The following is a 24,676-nucleotide window of genomic DNA, read 5'->3' on the forward strand; positions in this document are numbered from 1 at the left end:
TGCCGTAGGATATGGCCTTACATTATAGTGATTTTCTCTGAAACTATAGCTCTGACTGAGACAAAACTTGACAGTTATGCTTGAAATAACTTGCAATTGGAGGGGAAAAAATTACATTAAGTTTATTTGACATTTAGGTGTTCTAAACAGGCGTACAAAAAATATATGACAGTCGATCAGTAATTTTTGACAAATTTTATTGTTTAATAGAAAATTGAGTTTACATTGATTGTAATGTTTACCTTTGTAGCGTCAGACTGAACAACTCCTGGAAATCTGTCAATGTTAACAATGATTCCAAGCAGGGCAGATGAATCACATGAGTCATCATAAGCTGTGAAGTGTGCCATGTGTGTCTGAAGGAACAATCGGGATAAATCCACGGCACTCTTGACTCGGTAATCATATCTGGCTCTATTCCATTTAATAGTATTATTGTTATTAATTGCTTCATAATTTAATTCTTTGTGGTTCGTAGGAGGATATCTCTTTAGATGAGTTCCATATGTTTGCTGATTAATTTTGTGCAATCTCGTCAAAGAATACCAAAGTTTTGTAACAACAGGTACAACATAGTTCCTCAATACTGGAGATATGATGGTATGAAGACAAATACCCACAACTAACCATCTCTTTTTACTGTCATTTAAATCATCATGAGGACCTATAAATAAACATACCACTGCATATATATCAATTCAACAACTGGAGGGCCTATAAATAAACATGACAATGTATATCAATTCTACAACTATTGGGCCTATAAATAAACATACCACTGCATATCAATTCTACAACTGGTGGGCCTATAAATATACATACTAATATATATATCAATTCTACAACGGGAGGGTATATAAATTAACATACTAATGCATATCAATTCTACAACTAGAGGGCCTATAAATCAACATACTAATTAATGCATATCAATTCTACAACTGGTGGGCCTATAAATATACATACTAATATATATATCAATTCTACAACTAGAGGGCCTATAAATCAACATACTAATGCATATCAATTCTACAACTGGAGGGCCTATAAATACATATACAGTACTACCTGTGACATTATCTAATTAATGGTTGCCATAACAAATATGTCCTCCATAACAGCCCTATATATCCATCATTATACCCCTGTTGCTTAGTTAATACACTATGTATTAATCAAAACTAGTGAAGGATAAAGGGAAATCATGACTGCATTGAAGCGTTAAATTATATAACTTACGTCAAGTGTCTCAGGTTATATGTTTTTGTCAAATTTGATTACTGTGATTATGACAAGAAATTTCATAAATAAAATGAAATAATAAAACTAGTTGAACATATAGCTTAATAACATTTTTTTTAAATTGTCTCAGGAATGTTAGGTTTGATGTTATACCTTTTAAATATTCTAATATAATGACAACTTTCGCAATGCCTGCCTTTTTCTATTGAAAAGGTGTTTCTCAAATTAATTTTCTAAAATCAAAATTGTTTATACTTAGAAATGTTAGAGAGACTGATCATCATTCAACATTGTTTAACAAATGTTTAAGATTATCTTTAGAACAAAATTTAGACAATTCATTATTTCTCTATTGAATAAATATATTCAAAATATATTCATTACAGCAAGATTTGATAATATTGTTATTGTCATATAAATGTGGTAGAGACGATTTTCATTGATTTTATTACTTTAATCACTTCTTTGTATAGTTTATCATTATTACTTATTGACCAGTTTATCTATGTATTATTTAATCATTAGAGTATTTAGTATTAATCAGCTGTGCTTGACCGCACATTGGTAACTGTTTCTACCTGTACAATTTATATATTATTAGTTAGAGAGCTCAGGTGAATTTCTCTGTGGTCAGAATTATCTGTGTTCTCATTGGTTAATTAGGACATACCCCCAGATTTGAAATGGGTATTGTTTGAGAAAAATGGAGAATTTATATTTACTCTAGTTTGTGCTATATCTATATTGTTTGGAACGGAATTATATTTCATTGATAGTCATTTGCAGTATTTTGGACATATGGAATTTAGTATATTCACTTTATAAGGTAAGAATGCACTTTATTTACTTGAGTTGTATGAGATGAATGAATTGTATGGAACGCTTTAAGCCCTATTTGGTAGGTATAACCCTATATCCCTATATTATGTAAATGTGCGTAAAAGAGATGATTCAGGGTATGATTTATATGAATGTGTAATTTGCAAGTAGGGAGATAGATTTTTGAATGATTCTGAGAATGACCTTTGACCCTTATGTCATGAGTCTTATACGTCACATTGCTTTATACTGATACTACGTCATAGCCTGTAATTTTAATATATGATAATCAAGTTTATATTACTATTGTGATTGATTATTAAAAACATTGTAATGCTTGATTATATGGAACTGAAATGTGTATTTGAATACTTATTGTGTTGTACATTGTTTGTAGGACCCATTGATCATACAGACATATATTTGATGATAGAAGTAGAGCATTGGTTATAATGCTAATGTAATGCTGTTGATGTTATAGCCTGATTCCATAAATCGGTAAGGCTTATCTTGATCTCTATTGATTTACGTATTATTGATATACTATGGTACCTTGATATATGTTAATTGAATGTTTGATAGTTATATTCAAATGTAGATCATATACTTAGTTTTACGTTCACGATCGTTATGGCTATGATATTTTAACTTTGTATTTATAAAATGACGTCAGCTATCATAAATGCAAATATACTTCATATGTAACTGTGATAATTAATAACCTTATTATATATTTGTTATTATTATTTCAGTGCTGTATTTATTATATTTCCTGAATATTAATAAAGTATGAAGAACCCTAAACAGAGTGTTGTTATACGAGCCTTAAAACCACCCTGTTATATAAACATACTATAATTTGTTTGTGACAAAAAAGAAACCACCAAAAACAAACATTATTATTCAAAGAAATAACAATTCTATAAGAAATCAAAACGCATGGGAAAAAATTATTAGGTTTCTGCCCTCAGTTCTAATGACTATTTTATAAAGGAGCCAATATTTTTTAACATGTCCTGTGTTATAGAAGTTAAGCATTTCTTTTACTTTTTGTTCTTGGATAAGAGACATTATTATGAGAAGGTAAACATTTTTCAAATAGATTATCTCTAAGTTGTTTTGTTAATTTTACAATCAAGAAGGAAAAATTCTTCATCTCCCAGAAAGTGGCACAGTTTATATATTCTATCCTTTCTATGAATTTTATAGTATCCAATATTTTCTATTTCTAGATAATGGCCACTAATTCTTTACTTAGTAAAGTATTTGAGGTAACTGTTTTCATCATAAGTTTGTATTCTATTTTCAAATAAATTCTCATATTTTTCTGTAAATTCATTTTTAATCAAAGGCCTTAAAGATTCTACTTCATTCGAGTCCCTGCAATTATTAACTTTATCTAAAAGGCCTTGGTTGTAAAATATTCTTGACAAATGTATACCAAGAATATGTATCATGCCAGTCCATCAGTTTTGACAATATTATACACAGGACAAAAAATGATTTACCCGGTAATTAATAGACCATAAAAATGTCACGATCTAGAGAAGTGTACTTTTTATTCTGGAGACAAATTTTGGCTGTTAACTGACAGAAATTGAAGAAAACATATTTGATAAGTTTACAATTGTTTCAAAAGGCAAGATAATTTTTCTTTAAATTATTTCTTATCATAAGATTCACTTTGTTCTGAGAGATAAGAACATATTTTTCATTATGATTAGCATTTATCAATGAGCATTATCAAAATTGTATGATAACTAGGTGGGCAATTGGAGAATTAAAGTCTCTTCAGTGATGCTTGATGCACAACTCCTGTTTTGAGATTTGAAAAAAATAAAGATAAACAAAAACACTTTTTTCTTAAACTATATAATGATATTTGTAGATTTCCTGAATTATAATAAATTGTAAAACTTTGTTATCAAAATTTATTGTAAAAGGATTGATATTGATCATTTTATTTTCTTAAGAAACAGGTTTGTTAAATTACTAGGTTCATGGTTCCTTTTAACATATCATTTGCATGATTATAAGGTATAATTAATAATAATTCATTTTATAATATAAACGAACCATTGAACACAATGTACATCATGTACAATAACTTTTATTACTTAGAAAAATAATTATTTAAAGGATTCTCTTTTTTGTTTTCAAACGCTAGTCAATAACTTATCGTTGATTTTTTTGTCATTTCTTCCCAAGATTCTTACCAAGAAGAATTTAAAAGAATAAGAAACAAAAAAACAAATAAAAAAAACATACAAAAATAAATAAAAACATTTTTTTTTAATCAAAACTTTAAAAAATAAAAATAAAAATAAATAAAGGAGTAGGTTCAGTAAGACCCCTTTTTGGCCCCGAAATATAGCAGTTTTTCAAAATTGTGAAAATGTAATCTTTAAGCCATTTATTGGAAAGTAGAATGTTTCTGCTACATGAATATTGGCTGTTTTTGACAATACAGTGCACATATATCGGGTACTAGCCACATTAGGTCTTGCTTAATTACTGAAATCTTCAAATTTTTTGCATTTTAGTTAAATTTTACACGGTTTCCGTCTTAAATGGAAGTGGCCGCATTCGTGTTCATTCATAATATTGAAACGTAAGTTGTATTTGATGATAATACATAATATATATAAAGACTGAGGATGAACATGGATGCCGCCACTTTCATTTTTGACAAAAACCATCTGAAAAGTAACGTCATTTGGCATTTTTGATAGATTTTTCATATTTCAGCTTAAATCGGAGCGTTTTTAATGACTAAATCAGTTAAAATCTATCACATAAACTAATCGAATTAATTGAAATAGACACTTAAGTGTTTAAAAAGTGTCTAAAATCTTTCGTAAGATGAACTTGAAAATTGAGGCCAAAATCATCGGTCCTTTCCGGACCTACTCCTTTAAAGACAGAAAAATCAACAAATAATAGAAATTAACGAAGACTAAAACAACATTTTATTCTACATTAAAATAAAAAGGTGAAATGTCAGTTTTAAAAGAAACCCGAATTACCTGTACAGGTAAATTTAAATGAAACATACATGCTGAAAACTTCAAGCCTGATTGATTTCAACAAGTAACATAACTAGATAAAACATCAACCTATGTTTTATAATCCAAATAAATGGTCAATATCTCAAGATTGAATACCCCAATTAATGGTCACCACCAGATGTTGACCATACAAGAGGTTGAACATAATTAAAAGGAGGTCCCAGGTTGAACTGTACCAATGCATATCAATTATACAACGAGAGAGCCTATAAATAGACATACCAATGCATATCAATTCTACAACTGGAGGACCTATAAATAAAATCACCACTGCATATCAATTCTACAACTGGAGGAACTATGAATAAACATACCAATACATATCAATTGTAAAACTGGAGGGCCTATAAATAAACATACCACTGCATATCAATTCTACAGCTAAAGGCCCTATAAATAAATATACTAAAAAATATCAATTCTAAAACTGAAACACCTATAAATAAACATACCACTGCATATCAATTCTACAACTGGAGGACCTATAAATAAACATACCACTGCATATCAATTAAACAACTGGAGGTACTTTAAATAAACATACTAATGTATATCAATTCTACAACTGGAGGACTTATAAATAAACATACCACTGCACATTTATTCAACAACTAGAGGGCCTATAAATAAACATACCACTGCATATCAGTTCAACATCTGAAAGACCTATAAATAAACATAACAAAGCAAATCAATATTACAACTGGATGGTCTATAGATAAACATATCAACGCAACTCAATTCTACAACTGAAGGCCCTATGAATAAACATACCAATGAATTTCAATTGTTCAGCTGGAGGAATTATAAATAGATATACCAATGCATATCAATTCTACAACTTGAGGGCGTATAAATAAACATACTAATACATATAAGTTGTAGAACTTGAGGGCCTTCAAATAAACATACTGATACATATCAATTGTACAATTGAAGGGCCTTTAAATAAACATATTAATGCTAACAATTCTACAACTGGAGGGCCTATAAATAAACATACCAATGCATATCAACTCTACAACCGGAGGGCCTTTAAATAAACATTCTCATAGATATCAACTCTACAACTGGAGGGCCTTTAAATAAACATTCTCATAGATATCAATTCTACAACTGGAGGGCCTATGAATAAACATACCAACACATATCAATTGTATAACTGGAGGACCTATAAATAAACATACCAATGCATATCGATTCTACAACTGGAGGCCCTATAAATAAACATACCAAGGCATACCAATTGTACTACTGGAGGGCCTATAAATAAACATACCAAGGCATATCGATTCTACAACTGGAGGGCCTATAAATAAACATACCAATGCATATCAATTGAACAACTGGAAACTCTATAAATAAACATACCAACGCATATCAATTGTACAACTTAAGGAACTATAAATTTAAATATCAATGCATATCAATTCGACAACTGAAGGCCCTATAAAATAAACATACCAATGCATATCAATTCTACAACAGCAGGACCTATGAATAAACATTACAACACATATCAATTCTACAACTGGAGGAACTATAAATAAACATGGAAATGCATATACATTCTACAACCAACTAGAGGCCCTATAAAAAACATGCCAATGTATATCAATTCTAAAACTGCAGGGCCTATCAATAAATATAACAATGTACATCAATTCTACAACTGGACAACCTATGAATAAACATACCAATACATATCAAGACAACAACTGGAGGGCCTATAAATAAACATACCAAAGCATATCAATTGTACAACTGGAGGGCTTATTAATAAACAAACCACTACATATCAATTGTACGACTGGAGGAACTATAAATAAACATACCAATTCATATCAATTCTACAACTTGAGGGCCTATAAATAAATATACCAATATATATCAATTGTACAACGGGAGGGCCATTAAATAAACATACTAATACATATCAATTGTACAACTGGATGACCTATTAATAAACATACCAACACATATTAATTCTAAAACTTGAGGACCTATAAATAAACATACCAATGCAAATCGATTCTACAACTGGAGAGCCTATAAATAAACATACCAACGCATATCAATTCTACAACTGGAGGCCCTATGAAAAAACATACCAATGAATATCAATTCTACAACTGGAGGACCTATAAACATGATAAATAAACATATCACTTCTACAATCATGACAATAGTAGAGCCTATATATAAACATATCATTGCATATCAATTCTCCAACTGGAGGCCCTATACCTGCTATAAATAAACATACTAATACACATCCATTCTACAACTGGAGGACCGATAAAAAACATACAAACGCATATCAAATGTACAACTGGACGACATATATATATATATATAGCTATAAATAAACATAGCAATGCAGATCAGGGCCAATAAATCAACATACCACTGCATGTTAATTCAACAACTGGAGGCCCTATAAATCAACATACTAAGACATATCAATTCTACAACTGGAGGACCTATAAATAAACATACCAATGCATATCAATTCTACTACTGGAGGGCCTATAAATAAACATACCACTGCATATTAATTCTACAACTGGAGGACCTATAAATAAACATACTAATACATATCAATACTACATTGTGAGGGCGTATATATAAACATATCAACGTATATCTATTCTACTACTGGAGGGCGTATAAATAAACATACCACTGCATAGTAATTCTACAACTGGAGGGCCTATAAATAAAATACCAATGCATATCGATTCTACAACTGGAGGGTTTATAAATAAAAATACCAATGCATATCGATTCTACAACTGGAGGGCCTATAAATAAAAATGCCAATGCATATCGATTCTACAACTGGAGGGCCTATAAATAAAAATACCAATGCATATCGATTCTACAACTGGAGGGCCTATAAATAAAAATAACAATGCATATCGATTCTACAACTGGAGGGCCTATAAATAAAAATAACAATGCATATCGATTCTACAACTGGGGGGCCTATAAATAAAAATACCAAGGCATACCAATTGTACTACTGGAGGGCCTATAAATAAACATACCAAGGCATATCGATTCTACAACTGGAGGGCCTATAAATAAACATACCAATGCATATCAATTGAACAACTGGAAACTCTATAAATAAACATACCAACGCATATCAATTGTACAACTTAAGGAACTATAAATTTAAATATCAATGCATATCAATTCGACAACTGGAGGCCCTATAAAATAAACATACCAATGCATATCAATTCTACAACAGCAGGACCTATGAATAAACATTACAACACATATCAATTCTACAACTGGAGGAACTATAAATAAACATGGAAATGCATATACATTCTACAACCAACTAGAGGCCCTATAAAAAACATGCCAATGTATATCAATTCTAAAACTGCAGGGCCTATCAATAAATATAACAATGTACATCAATTCTACAACTGAACAACCTATGAATAAACATACCAATACATATCAAGACAACAACTGGAGGGCCTATAAATAAACATACCAAAGCATATCAATTGTACAACTGGAGGGCTTATTAATAAACAAACCACTACATATCAATTGTACGACTGGAGGAACTATAAATAAACATACCAATTCATATCAATTCTACAACTTGAGGGCCTATAAATAAATATACCAATATATATCAATTATACAACGGGAGGGCCATTAAATAAACATACTAATACATATCAATTGTACAACTGGATGACCTATTAATAAACATACCAACACATATTAATTCTAAAACTTGAGGACCTATAAATAAACATACCAATGCAAATCGATTCTACAACTGGAGAGCCTATAAATAAACATACCAACGCATATCAATTCTACAACTGGAGGCCCTATGAAAAAACATACCAATGAATATCAATTCTACAACTGGAGGACCTATAAACATGATAAATAAACATATCACTTCTACAATCATGACAATAGTAGAGCCTATATATAAACATATCATTGCATATCAATTCTCCAACTGGAGGCCCTATACCTGCTATAAATAAACATACTAATACACATCCATTCTACAACTGGAGGACCGATAAAAAACATACAAACGCATATCAAATGTACAACTGGACGACATATATATATATATATAGCTATAAATAAACATAGCAATGCAGATCAGGGCCAATAAATCAACATACCACTGCATGTTAATTCAACAACTGAAGGCCCTATAAATCAACATACTAAGACATATCCATTCTACAACTGGAGGACCTATAAATAAACATACCAATGCATATCAATTCTACTACTGGAGGGCCTATAAATAAACATACCACTGCATATTAATTCTACAACTGGAGGACCTATAAATAAACATACCACTGCATATTAATTCTACAACTGGAGGACCTATAAATAAACATACTAATACATATCAATACTACATTGTGAGGGCGTATATATAAACATATCAACGTATATCTATTCTACTACTGGAGGGCGTATAAATAAACATACCACTGCATAGTAATTCTACAACTGGAGGGCCTATAAATAAAATACCAATGCATATCGATTCTACAACTGGAGGGTTTATAAATAAAAATACCAATGCATATCGATTCTACAACTGGAGGGCCTATAAATAAAAATGCCAATGCATATCGATTCTACAACTGGAGGGCCTATAAATAAAAATACCAATGCATATCGATTCTACAACTGGAGGGCCTATAAATAAAAATAACAATGCATATCGATTCTACAACTGGAGGGCCTATAAATAAAAATAACAATGCATATCGATTCTACAACTGGGGGGCCTATAAATAAAAATACCAACGCATATCAATTCTACAACTGGAGGCCCTATGAAAAAACATACCAATAAATATCAATTCTACAACTGGAGGACCTATAAACATGATAAATAAACATATCACTTCTACAATCATGACAATAGGAGGGCCTATATATAAACATATCATTGCATATAAATTCTCCAACTGGAGGCCCTATACATGCTATAAATAAACATACTAATACATATCCATTCTACAACTGGAGGACCGATAAAAAACATACAAATGCATATCAAATGTACAACTGGACGACATATATATATATAGCTATAAATAAACATAGCAATGCAGATCAATTCTACAACAAGAGCAATAAATCAATATACCACTACATATTAATTCAACAACTGGAGGCCCTATAAATCAACATACTAAGACATATCAATTCTACAACTGGAGGACCTATAAATAAACATACCAATGCATATCAATTCTACTACTGGAGGGCCTATAAATAAACAAACCACTGCATATTAATTCTACCACTGGAGGACCTATAAATAAACATACTAATACATATCAATACTACATTGTGAGGGCGTTTAAATAAACATATCAACGCATATCTATTCTACTACTGGAGGGCGTATAAATAAACATACCACTGCATAGTAATTCTACAACTGGAGGACATATAAATAAACATACCAACGCATATTGATTCTACTAATGAAGGGCGTATAAATAAACATACCAATGCATATCGCTTGTACAACTGGAGGGCCTATAAATAAACATACCAATGCAAATCAATTCTACTACTGGCGGGCGTATAAATAAACATACCACTGCATATTAATTCTACAACTAGTGGACCCATAAAAAACATACCAACGCATATCAATTCTACAACTCGAGGCCCTTAAAATAAACATACCAACGCAAATCAATTCTACAACTGGAGGGCGTGTAAATAAACATACCAATGCATATCAATTCTACAACTGGAGGACCTGTAAATAAAAATACCAATGCATATCGATTCTACAACTGGAGGGCCTATAAATGAAAATACCAATGCATATCGATTCTTTAACTGGAGGTCTTATAAATAAAAATACCAATGCATATCGATTTTACAACTGGAGGGCCTATAAATAAAAATAACAATGCATATCGATTCTACAACTGGAGGGCCTATAAATAAAATACCAATGCATATCGATTCTACAACTGGAGGGCTTATAAATAAAAATATCAATGCATATCGATTCTACAACTGGAGGGCCTATAAATAAAAATACCAATGCATATCGATTCTACAACTGGAGGGCCTATAAATAAAAATGCCAATGCATATCGATTCTACAACTGGAGGGCCTATAAATAAAAATACCTATACATATCGATTCTACAACTGGAGGGCCTATAAATAAAAATACCAATGCATATCGATTCTACAACTGGAGGGCCTATAAATAAAAATACCAATGCATATCGATTCTACAACTGGAGGGCCTATAAAAAAATAACAATGCATATCGATTCTACAACGGGAGGGCTTATAAATAAAAAATACCAATGCGTATCGATTCTACAACTGGAGGGCCTATAAATAAAAATACTAATGCATATCGATTCTACAACTGGAGGGCCTATAAATGAAAATACCAATGCATATCGATTCTTCAACTTGAGGTCCTATTAATAAAAATACCAATGCATATCGATTCTACAACTGATGGGCCTATTAATAAAAATACAAATGCATATCGATTCTACAACTGGAGGGCCTATAAATAAAAATACCAATGCATATCGATTCTATAACTGGAGGGCCTATAAGTAAAAATACCAATGCATATCGATTCTACAACTGGAGGGCATATCAATAAACATACCACTGCATATTAATTCTACAACTGGAGAACCTGTAAATAAAAATACCAATGCATATCGATTCTACAACTAGAGGGCCTATAAATAAAAATACCAATGCATATCGATTCTTCAACTTGAGGTCTTATAAATAAAAATACCAATGCATATCGATTTTACAACTGGAGGGCCTATAAATAAAAATAACAATGCATATCGATTCTACAACTGGAGGGCCTATAAATAAAATACCAATGCATATCGATTCTACAACTGGAGGGCTTATAAATAAAAATACCAATGCATATCGATTCTACAACTAGAGGATCTATAAATAAAAATACCAATGCATATCGATTCTACAACTGGAGGGCCTATAAATAAAAATGCCAATGCATATCGATTCTACAACTGGAGGGCCTATAAATAAAAATACCAATACATATCAATTCTACAACTGGAGGGCCTATAAATAAAAATACCAATGCATATCGATTCTACAACTGGAGGGCCTATAAATAAAAATGCCAATGCATATCGATTCTACAACTGGAGGGCCTATAAAAAAATAACAATGCATATCGATTCTACAACGGGAGGGCTTATAAATAAAAAATACCAATGCATATCGATTCTACAACTGGAGGGCCTATAAATAAAAATACTAATGCATATCGATTCTACAACTGGAGGGCCTATAAATGAAAATACCAATGCATATCGATTCTTCAACTTGAAGTCCTATTAATAAAAATACCAATGCATATCGATTCTACAACTGGAGGGCCTATTAATAAAAATACAAATGCATATCGATTCTACAACTGGAGGGCCTATAAATAAAAATACCAATGCATATCGATTCTATAACTGGAGGGCCTATAAGTAAAAATACCAATGCATATCGATTCTACAACTGGAGGGCATATCAATAAACATACCACTGCATATTAATTCTACAACTGGAGAACCTGTAAATAAAAATACCAATGCATATCGATTCTACAACTAGAGGGCCTATAAATAAAAATATCAATGCATATCGATTCTACAAGAGGGACGAAAGATACCAAAGGGACAGTCAAACTCGTAAATCCAAAACAAACTGACAACGCCATGGCTAAAAATGAAAAAGACAAACAGAAAAACAATAGTACACACGACACAACATAGAAAACTAAAGAATAAACAACACGAACCCCACCATAAACTAGGGGTGATCTCAGGTGCTCCGGAAGGGTAAGCAGATCCTGCTCCACATGTGGCACCCGTCGTGTTGCTTATGTGATTACAAATCCGGTAAATAGTCTTATTCGGTAGGTCATATTCAAGAAAGGGAAGGGGATTGTAGTTACGACGTAAGGAACATATCCGATATCATTTGTGAAACGGTTATTCCATAACGGTCAACCAACTCGTGATGGCGTCCGTAAAATTTACGAAGGGATGATTTCAACTTCACCATTTGGAACTCTTGGTTTAATAGCTTCCTTGTGAGCAGCAAACCTCTATCAAGAAAATCATGATAGGAAATGCAAGCACGGGAATATCGTATCAATTGGGAGATATGCACCCCGTATGCAGGTGCTGCTGGAATGTTGCTACTTAGAAATGGAAAGTTCACAATTGGAGGGCTTATAAATAAAAATACCAATGCATATCGATTCTACAACTGGAGGGCCTATAAATAAAAATACCAATGCATATCGATTCTACAACTGTAAGGCCTATAAATAAAAATACCAATGCATATCGATTCTACAACTGGAGGCCTATAAATAAAAATGCCAATGCATATCGATTCTACAACTGGAGGGCCTATAAATAAAAATACCAATGTATATCAATTCTACAACTGAAGGACCGGTAAATAAACATGCCAATACGTATCAATTCTACAACTGAATATGTTATTTCCTAACACTGGAGAGTCTGATGAGTTGTCCCTACATATGTATTTGTATTTGTTTTTCTGGTATCTAGCTATAGTATACAAGTATGTAAAAGTAGAAATTAAAAAAAATGTTGATATTCATATAATATATATTCACAGTTACTGTAGTAGAACAAAAATGTAGTCAAGAATTAAAAATATTTGTTTTAAACATCCAACCCTTAACAACATAGTCAGGTGGTGATGTACAGGGATTGCAAATGCCTAACTATTGAAAAAAAAAGAAAACAAAAAGAAATTAATAAAGCGAAGAAAAACATACTTAATCTTATAATAATACAATCCAATTATATAACCCTTAAAATTTCGACAAAATTTAAATGTATCTTTTAAGTGTGGAAAATGCTGAAACTATGTATTTCTAAACAGTTGAGTATTGCATATGCATTCCAGTCCATAAAATGATTCTGGAGATATGATAACGATTTTAAAAAACTGGTTGATATTCTTTGACCTAATGGTCAATGAAATTAAAACTGTTTGAGGTTTGATATACACCTGAATGTTTGGCGCATATGTTTATTAATGACTACCCGGGTATGTGGTCTGCATGAATAGATAAGCAATTGTCTAAGTAATTATAACATGAAGATAAATATAATCTATTGATAAATATTTGATACAATTAGAGATCCTTTTGTTAATTTTTCAGAACAATGTGTGAGTTGTTTAAAAAAAATACTCTAAAAAGTAAAATTATAAATAGGAAAGTACATTATTTTTCTCTTTTATGTTTGAAACCCTCCTGTTCAAACAACCGGTCCAAAACTTCATTTTCTAAAGACAAATAAGTGCAACTTTTTTCTAATTCCTCAATTCCTTTTCAATGATTTGCGGATTAACAAAATGCGGCATTTACAAAGACAGAAGTGATTCCTATGTGATGCTAAATTTTTGGCTTCAGGCGACACGATACCATCTGTATTAATAAGCGAATTAAGAGAGTCCTGTTGACTGAGGCCTGGGGCATATGACGAAAAAATGGACAATTAAGTAACAAATTATTTTTTTCTTAAATTGTAGATCTATATCATGTATATTCAACCTACAGGCGATCTCTAAACAGACTTTTTTTTATTTTTTTACTGTACAGACAATCATGTAAAAATCACTCCTTCATGATCTTTTATTGGATTTTCGAAAGGGTTAGCTATTAGGGTTTTAGCTATGGTTTTGAGCGCTAAAGTCCGGAACCTGTCTTGGATAAGGCAGTTGTTGGATAGGCTTAAATGCAAGCTAGAAAAATAATTAATTTAATGTCATTCAACTTCTTCGCAAAATAATTATTCACATAAACAATTTCACTTTATTTTTCAAAATAACACATCAAAATGAAACATATGGTTGTTTCCTTCTAGTTTGCATGTTGCAATGTTATCTTTCGAAATAGAGTTCTTTTACAAGATTTATGCCTGACATAAAACAGTAACATTCATTGACAAGAGTGCACACGCTGAAATGTCTCGCCTTCTATACTAATCATTGATATTATGTTTATAGTCCTAAGTAAAAAGCTAAGCTTTATAACAACTGTACCATAAACTTAACATTAACCAAGATAACTAAACAAAGACCAATGAACCTTGAAAATGAGGTCAAGGTCAGATGAACCATGCCAGGCAGACATGTACAGCTAACAATGCTTCTATACAACATATATAGTTGACCTATTACTTATAGTTTAAGAAAAATAGACCAAAACGCAAAAACTTAACACTGTGCAATGAACCGTGAAAATGAGGTCACGGTCAAATAAAACCTGCGCGACTGACATAAAGATCATTAAATATTTCCATACACCAAATATAGTTGACCTATGGCATATAGTATTAGATAAAAAGACCAAAACTCAAAAACTTAACTTTGACCACTGAACCATGAAAATGAGGTCAAGGTCACATGACATCTGCCCGCTAGACATGTACACCTTACAATCATTCCATACAACAAATATAGTAGACCTATTGCATATAGTATGAGAACAACAGACCAAAACACAAAAATTTAACTATAACCACTGAACCATGAAAATGAGGTCAAGGTCAGATGACACCTGCCAGTTGGACATGTACACCTTACAGTCCTTCCATACACCGAATATACTAGCCCTATTGTTTATAGTATCTGAGATATGGACTTGACAACCAAAACTTAACCTTGTTCACTGATCCATGAAATGAGGTCGAGGTCAAGTGAAAACTGTCTGACAGACATGAGGACCTTGCAAGGTATGCACATATCAAATATAGCTATCCTATTACTTATAATAAGAGAGAATTCAACATTACAAAAAATTTGAACTTTTTTTTCAAGTGGTCACTGAACCATGAAAATGAGGTCAAGGACATTGGACATGTGACTGACGGAAACTTCGTAATATGGGGCATCTATATACAAAGTATGAAGCATCCAGATCTTCCACCTTCTAAAATATAAAGCTTTCAAGAAGTTAGCTAACGCCGCCGTAGCCGCCGCCGCCGCCGGATCACTATCCCTATGTCGAGCTTTCTGCAACAAAAGTTGCAGGCTCGACAAAAATCCATGTCAGTTTTCTACATCTTTACATAATATTTCTCAGCTCTCTCAATCCAAACAACCAATCGTATTGATGTATTGCATTTTTTTTAATTAATCAACTTGTTTATTTATTACTATTTCATATATTATTATTTGAATCTGTTATCTTATACAGAATATTATTTCTGAAAACGTTTAAGTATGAAATTTTTAATAAACAGTTGTACTTCATTGATCATAGATGAAACTGCAACTGAGAGAGAGAGATAAAGATGAAACTTTAACGACAGTCTTCACAATTAACTTTTGGAGACGTAGCCAAGACAATAATTTTTTGGAAAATTTGTATTGATTGTATTTGCCTGAAGTAAAAATTCTTACAAGTCCAATAGAAATCGTACAAGCCCTGGCTGTTGGACATCTGTGGCCATGTCTGAGACTATATATTAGACAGAATATAAGAACATTGTAATTCTCGCTGAAGTTCCAATCTGTACCTTTTTTACAATGCAACTGCTGAATTTTATTATTTTTTTTCATATAAGGTGTTAGGTTCTACTTACTTTGTAATGTATAAATGTGAATGCATTGCATGGTATACAATTCTGTCACTTTATTGGTATGCATGCTTATATATCTTTCGATATGATAAGAGAAAATTAGATAATTTATAAATCTGAGAATATATAATTTGAACCTTTCTGTAGTTTCGATGTTTTGTAATCAAACTGTTAATATGAGTTCAGTTTTTAAATACTACAGTACTGCATATGACCTTAGATTAATATAGTCATGACTGTTTATTATTTTTCCTTGTACAGCAAACATTTTATGAATTATAATACATTCAATTTGTGCTAGTCAAACTACTAGCAACATGTATTCGCGGTCTTAGATCTTTAGATACCAATGTTACGATATTACAGTTTATGAATTTTATAATAATTCTACAGTTATGTATTCTCCGATTTCTCTCGGAATTTACCCATTTGATCTTCTTACATTGAAAACGGCATCGAAAATATGTCCTTTATCATTAGTTGCTATAAGATGCCTTACCTGTACAGTTGTTGCTAGGGTACTCTCTTCGAGGTCCACGTTTCTATTATAAATTGTGGGTAGCTACTCAGTTACAATTGTCATTTGTACCGAAGACATTGAAAGAAGCAGATCAGAAAGGTTGGAAAGGAAATAGTTATAAAGCAAGCAGAAGGATTAGTCAAACAAAGTGAAGTGTTTGAGAAAGGCTGAGACAGTTAGTTCGGTACAAATTGTCCACACGGAGCTGGTGCCAAGGTTTTGCGTTTCACATCTCTCACTATTGTAGTGAGGGTTCGCTGATATACCATGCCTCGGTGCTACCCTGTTGTTCCGACAGTTATAGACAAACATATCAATAAGGTGTCATATGAAAGTTTACACAGTTCAAATTTGTTTCATACAAATTAGGCTCCATACATTTAGATTTCAGCCTATAGTTCCAAACATTTGGTTTTAACAAGTATCAGACTGAAACAGTTTCAATTTACCAAATTCGGGTTAGGTTTTTATGTGTTGGAATTCATTTTATGTAGTATTTGTTTTGAAATTTGGTAGTATAGCGTAAACTGTTTGACTTTTGAAATTTTGCATTGCTCTTCAAATCCCAAGAAAATGGTACGAACCCAAGGATAAAAATATTAACACGCCCTCGCCCGGCTTCACGTTAAACAAATATAGTTGTCTGGTCTGTAATTTAACTGATTGAGTCACAATACCGATAATGACATTTTGGCTGAGTTTGATAACCCATGACAGGTAATGCATATAAAGCAGGAGACTCTTACCCTGTTGACACACACGATCTTGCTCCTTTTGAGATTATTTGAATCTCTCAGTTTTTTATTTGTTACCTTAATTGTCTTTTTAATCGAATAACGCGATTTGAACATCGATAAACAACTTTTGCCTTAATTCAAAAACATTTGATTGAATGTTGATTTATAATAAAACGTCAGTAGTTACAAAGTCCAAAAGTGTACTTATTTTTTCATACCTAAGTTGTCGAGCACACTGGTCTGCTCTTGTCACATGTACATTCAGGAGAGAAATATTGTCTTTTTGTGAATATTAAAATTTAAAAGTCTGTTTGTGCAGGTTAAGAAATTAAAGATTGCTATTTTTATAAAGTCTACTATTTTTTATACAATTTTGATAAAAGGTCGTCTCGATTTTTGTTCATGTATTTGTGGTCTTCTTTACATCGATATAAGGTCCGTTTGAATATGCTTGGTAACTTAATTTCAAAATTGCAAATCTTTGCTGCATATCTATCGATTCCTTTGGAAATTTTCCCCTGACTTTCTATGATCTAGCTGTATCTATATTCGGATAATTAGCATGTTCCAGAAAGGTTTACGGCCAGTAGAAAAATAAATTGAAGATGGTAATCCAGAAATTTATTCGCATAGCGACATTTTCAAGCAATTTTACATCAAGGTGTAATACCACCAAATCATGGTACGTCACATCCGGTTGCATACGAAAGTAGGCCTAAAAAAATATTCCCTTGAATTTGACAGTTGTAGAAAATTAACCCTGCATTTCAATGCACTTAAATTTTTATGAGTCGTAAATATGTATGTTGGGTGTCTGAAAGCATCATTCTTTTTTTATTTGATGGTCTTATAAAATATTTTGGAACGTTACGGTTACATAGTTACCAAAGCAGGTAACCAGTAAATAACAGTGTAAAAATTGGGTTGTCTACCCTCGGCGGTGGTTACTTTCTTATATGCAATGAAATGTAGTGTGAAATTTTCACTGTATCACTGGAAAGGATTGAACTTTACACATGCAAAGTATTTCTTTGGTTGAAATAAAGGTAAATACTGTACGATTTTTTTAAAAGTGCCAATTTAACAAAGACTAATAGGGAAAAATCAATGGTGGTATTACACCTATTTAGGGAAACTAAATGTGCACTCGTGACCCTATTGTACTTTCATTTTTAAAAGTTATTAATAAACCAGTTCATACATTGTAAACATGGACTATTCAGAATGGATTTAGACACAGAAAGTACGTTTGAGGTAAAATTGCATTGAAATGGGGGTTTACGGGTGTTTTCTTAGTCAAATGGGTGGACAGACGAAGCTGTATTTAGATTACTGTGTTATATTTTAAATTACCCTTACAGTTTTTGTTTTGTTTATACAACATGTGAATTTTTTATTTCAGTATTAACCATGTTCTGAAGAGCATTCTGTTGAAAAATCTTATATGTGAATTGGTCTGCAGATGACACTTCAGCATTAAAGTATGTATCAACTATCATCATGTTTTTTTTTTTGTTTTGGCCGCAAAAGTTTACAATTTGCCATTGTGCCGTCTACATTTTGCACAGACAATAACTCATCTAAACACTTATTTGTCCTGGATTTATAAACATCAGAATCCAGTCTCACATACTTAAACTTTATAATTCTTACCAATTATTTTTTGTACCAGCATTCCAAGGGACATAACCCTTTTTAAAAACATTTTGAGGTATTTTTTTATTACTCTTTCTCCCCATTTCTAATGTAAAATACAAGAAAGTGGACTTTTTGTGTAAATCTATTAGAAATATACTGTTATGAGTAAATAAAAAGACTTTGATACCAGTAGCAATAAATGATTGACTGAAAGGGAACCGTTATTTCTCACACTAGGGGAACAGACCAAAAACTCAAGTTACACATAAGGGCTTATAGAAACTTCCGTGTAGACTGTTAACATTTATAGAGACAGTTCTTTCAGCTAAAACACTTTAATCATTGATTTAACATTACATTTATTTCATTTTTGTGGGAAAATAATCACATTTTTTTTATTTTTTAGACAAAAGATATCAAGTTTTGATGAAAAAGGAAGGAAGGAGGAAAAATGGACCAAAACAGACCAAAACAGACCTTCAAATGAACTCTAAAAGGTGCAATAAAATTGTTTATCATCTTAAAGTTGTCTTTTGTATTCTATTTAATTGTTTGAATGCATATATCATGAGTTTATGATCAGATATTAGTCAACACTGCATTTTATAATAATACACTGAAATTAGGATTTTTCGAAGAAATTAGACTGAAATTGCCGTAGGATATGGCCTTACATTATAGTGATTTTCTCTGAAACTATAGCTCTGACTGAGACAAAACTTGACAGTTATGCTTGAAATAACTTGCAATTGGAGGGGAAAAAATTACATTAAGTTTATTTGACATTTAGGTGTTCTAAAGGTGTAATACCACCAAATCATGGTAAGTCACATCCGGTTGCATACGAAAGTAGGCCTAAAAAAATATTCCCTTGAATTTGACAGTTGTAGAAAATTAACCCTGCATTTCAATGCACTTAAATTTTTATGAGTCGTAAATATGTATGTTGGGTGTCTGAAAGCATCATTCTTTTTTTATTTGATGGTCTTATAAAATATTTTGGAACGTTACGGTTACATAGTTACCAAAGCAGGTAACCAGTAAATAACAGTGTAAAAATTGGGTTGTCTACCCTCGGCGGTGGTTACTTTCTTATATGCAATGAAATGTAGTGTGAAATTTTCACTGTATCACTGGAAAGGATTGAACTTTACACATGCAAAGTATTTCTTTGGTTGAAATAAAGGTAAATACTGTACGATTTTTTTAAAAGTGCCAATTTAACAAAGACTAATAGGGAAAAATCAATGGTGGTATTACACCTCAAGCTGCTATAGCGTGCTATACTCGTCGTTTGCTACTTAAGGAGGGAAATGATAACATTGAATGGAAGTTTTGTTTATTTCAACTATTTACTATTTAACAGAACGTTTAAATATTTACAGGGGTGGTAATATTTTGTCACCAGATTTCCCACTGATTTATAAAGAGGATTTAAAGTGTGTTGCACATGATAAACGCACTGTTTTGTTGATAGAATAGTAAACAAAGAATGCCTAAAATTTTGTAACATTGTTATTAATATGATCTAATAATGACACCAGTATTGTTCACTGTAATTTTCAATCAGATTTTGATATTGATAAAATATTTAGATATCATCTATTGTTATTTCAGGAATGTTTTTTAAATCAATCGTATCTTTACTTTCTGAATGAAATTGTGTCACGAAGCCTATGCTTGATGTTCTTGGCATCCCCGAAACGGTTATATCATATTAATCAATTGTAAAAAAGAATCATTTTAGATTGCATTTGTATTTGTTGATATATCATTATTGCCTTTAAATTAAAGCATCATTGGTGCTGTGATCCCGCCAATTTTGTAGCTGGTCAGATATATTTTTTAAATTATATCAACTCATGCAAGACATTTCAAGACAACCATCATCACCATCAAAACTTGGTAAAAGTGATTTTGGTAAAAAGTTAAATTAAAAAAAAAAAACAGAAAATATTAAGGGACAATCTGAAATAAAAGTATAACTTTCTAATAGACAACACAAGGATTGAAAAGTAGAACGTTATTTTCATTATTATTACATTTAAAAATTACCAGAAAAAAAATCCTTTCAAAATCATTCCTTGTAGATCATAAAAGTATGAGCAAACCAATTACTACTTCTTAGGTACATCTGACAACCAAAGTGATTGGAATTACAGATGGAAATCCTAGGAGAGTTCTATGCATAATTTCAGATCATATTCTCAGGTTTTGTGATGAACAAAAAACTTAATATATCACTATTGCAGCAAGTGAAAAAGATTATCATTTTATATTTTTTTTCATTTAATAAAACAAGCTCTAAATTTACTTGTAAATCTTAACACTCGAAATGATAACATAGATCCAGCATGGCTGAATCAAAAATTATGTTGGTCACAACTCGTCTATACTCAGTGCAATATAAAGTTAAACAAATGGCTATTATCATGATTTTCAATTAATGAAGACTGAATGTCTAATATATGCTGCTGGGTTGCAGTCCCGTTGATGAATTGCCAACATCTATTATCATTAACATGATTTTCCACTAGTTCAATCCAACTGTATACTACTTATTGAAACTTATAGAACTGAATAATCTCACGCACCCCCTTTCGGTTTTCCAAGAACAACAAGACTAGGGTTGATACCATCAGTTCATTTCGAATATTTGAAATTCACAGATTGAAATAAAAAAAGTTTGCTACTAACCAATATATTTCAGACTAAGCATGATGATATCAATCATTGGTTAACAGTTCACCTTAGCAGTACAAATATAACACAAAATCAATGTATACCTGTAGTTCGTGGTAATTTTTTCTGTATATCTTCTACTTGAATCTGTAAATCAGGTGGTATTTTCCGTTTTAATGGCCTAATTTGAGTAGTTCTTGGTATTTTCCGTTTAAATGGCATAAGTTTAGTAGTTCTTGGTATTTTCCGTTTTAATGACCTAGGTTCAGCTGGTTCGGACATCCTGTTCTACCTTACACTTTCATTCATTTAAACAGTTGTCTTTTAAGTTATTTTTGCACCATAACTGCAAATATAAAAAAAGTTAATGAGATATATTGCTGATCAATATTGCTGTTTACAGTTTCGAACTGTCCATTATAGTTTTCAAGATAATAGGAATAAAATGTTTCACTGAATGCAGAGGTCGAACCCTGAACAGTTAGGGCAAGTTTGGACACAATATTCAAGCTTGATACTGTCTGAATTTGGATTATGATAAAAAAAATTGACATAATATAGGTTTCTGACACAAAATAAATGTGGTCAAAGATCTTAAAAATTTGAAATCAGACATTTAATTTACCTCGAATGGTCTGATATGTAACATCTAACAACATGGTTAGATTCAGCATATAAAAAAAACCATTTAATTGTATTTGAAATCAAACCAAGTTTAATTTTGGACCCTTTAAACCTTGATATGGACTAATTTGAAAACAGGGCCCAAAATAAATGCACAATAAGTTTAATTTTGGACCCTTTTGACCTCAATGTAGACCAATTTAAAAATGGGGCCCCAATATCTCAAAAAGTAATACAAGGTTAGAACCCCTAAAAATTAAAGACTTTAAATTTATCCCATTGAAATTGGTAAAAAGATTTATTTTCAATTGAAGATTTCTTGCTATTGCGCAATACTGTGCAATTGAAGATTTTTGCTATTGTGCAATACCGTGCAATTGAAGATTTTTTGCTATTGCGCAATACTGTACAATTAAAGATTTCTTTCTATTGTGCAATACTGTGCAGTTGAAGATTTCTTGCTATAGCGCAATACTGTGCAAATGAATATTTTTGCTATTGCACAATACTGTGCTGTTGCGCAATACTGCGTTGTTGCGTAATACTGTGCAATTGAAGATTTCTTGCTATTGCGCAATACTGTGCAATTGAAGAAATACTGTGCAATTCAAGTTTTCTTGCTATTGTGCAATACCGTGCAATTGAAGAAATACTGTGCATTCATGCTATTGCGAAATACTGTGCAATTGAAGATTTCTTACTATTGCGCAAAACTGTGAAATTATTTGAAATTTCAAAAAAATTTCAAGAAAAACCAGATGCTCCGCAGGGCGTAGCTTTATACGACCGCAGAGGTTGAACCCTGAACGGTTGGGGCAAGTATGGACACAACATTCAAGCTGGATTCAGCTCTAAATTTGGATTGTGATTAAATAGTTGACACAGCAGAGGTTTCTGACACAGAATGAATGTGTTCTAATGAACTTAAAATTTTTGTTTTCTCTTAGAGCAATTCACTATGCTGTTGAATATTAATCCTCTCAAAAAAATGTTTGAAGAAATTTTCTTTTTTATTTATGAAATTTCAAATGAGAAAAATTGAACCCAATTTTTTTAATCACATCCCCCTTTCCCTTATTCCAAAACTAATCTCAATTAAAAATTCTAATGGAGTTTGCAACAATAACTACTCATTTAAATACATCATAAAATATTAAGATGTAAAAAAACTGCTTGTTATCACTGAATGGTAAAGATTATTTTAATTTATCAGTTGGTAGTAAAAAGTGAATATACATTGTATATTGTATATAACAAAGATTTAAGTTGATTCTGGACAAAGAAAGATAACTCCAATTAAAAAAAAATCTTGCTATTGCACAATATTTTGCAATTAGATATTTCTTGCTTACTATTCTGGACAAAGAAAGATAACTCTAATTAAAAAAAAATTTGCTATTTCACAATATTGTGCAATTAGATATTTCTTGCCATTGCGCAATACTGTGCAATTGAAAAGACTTGCTATTGCACAATACTTAATATAATAATTTTAGATCCTGATTTGGACCAACTTGAAAACTGGGCCCATAATAAAAAATCTAAGTACATTTTTGGATTCAGCATATCAAAGAACCCCAAGATTTCAATTTTTGTTAAAATCAGACTAAGTTTAATTTTGGACCCTTTGGACTTTAGTGTAGACCAATTTGA

At 31.6% G+C, this 24,676-nt stretch overlaps 1 long non-coding RNA gene and 1 pseudogene across 2 annotated transcripts; one reads left to right on the forward strand and one right to left on the reverse strand.

Annotated features, from left to right (window-relative positions):
• Window positions 1–24,676, reverse strand: part of LOC139484523 (ankyrin repeat and KH domain-containing protein 1-like) — a 133,208-nt pseudogene that overhangs the window by 74,697 nt on the left and 33,835 nt on the right.
• LOC139486608 (uncharacterized) lies at window positions 18,735–20,245 on the forward strand. 2 transcript variants are annotated; one of them, XR_011655622.1, is made up of 3 exons: window positions 18,735–19,333; window positions 19,482–19,560; window positions 20,124–20,245. It is a non-coding gene; the product is annotated as an uncharacterized lncRNA (long non-coding RNA). The 2 variants fall into 2 exon arrangements; XR_011655621.1 differs by having other exon boundaries at window positions 18,735–19,125.

Source organism: Mytilus edulis, chromosome 8 (assembly GCF_963676685.1).
Source record: "Mytilus edulis chromosome 8, xbMytEdul2.2, whole genome shotgun sequence".
In the NCBI taxonomy this organism is placed as follows: Eukaryota; Metazoa; Mollusca; class Bivalvia; order Mytilida; family Mytilidae; genus Mytilus; species Mytilus edulis.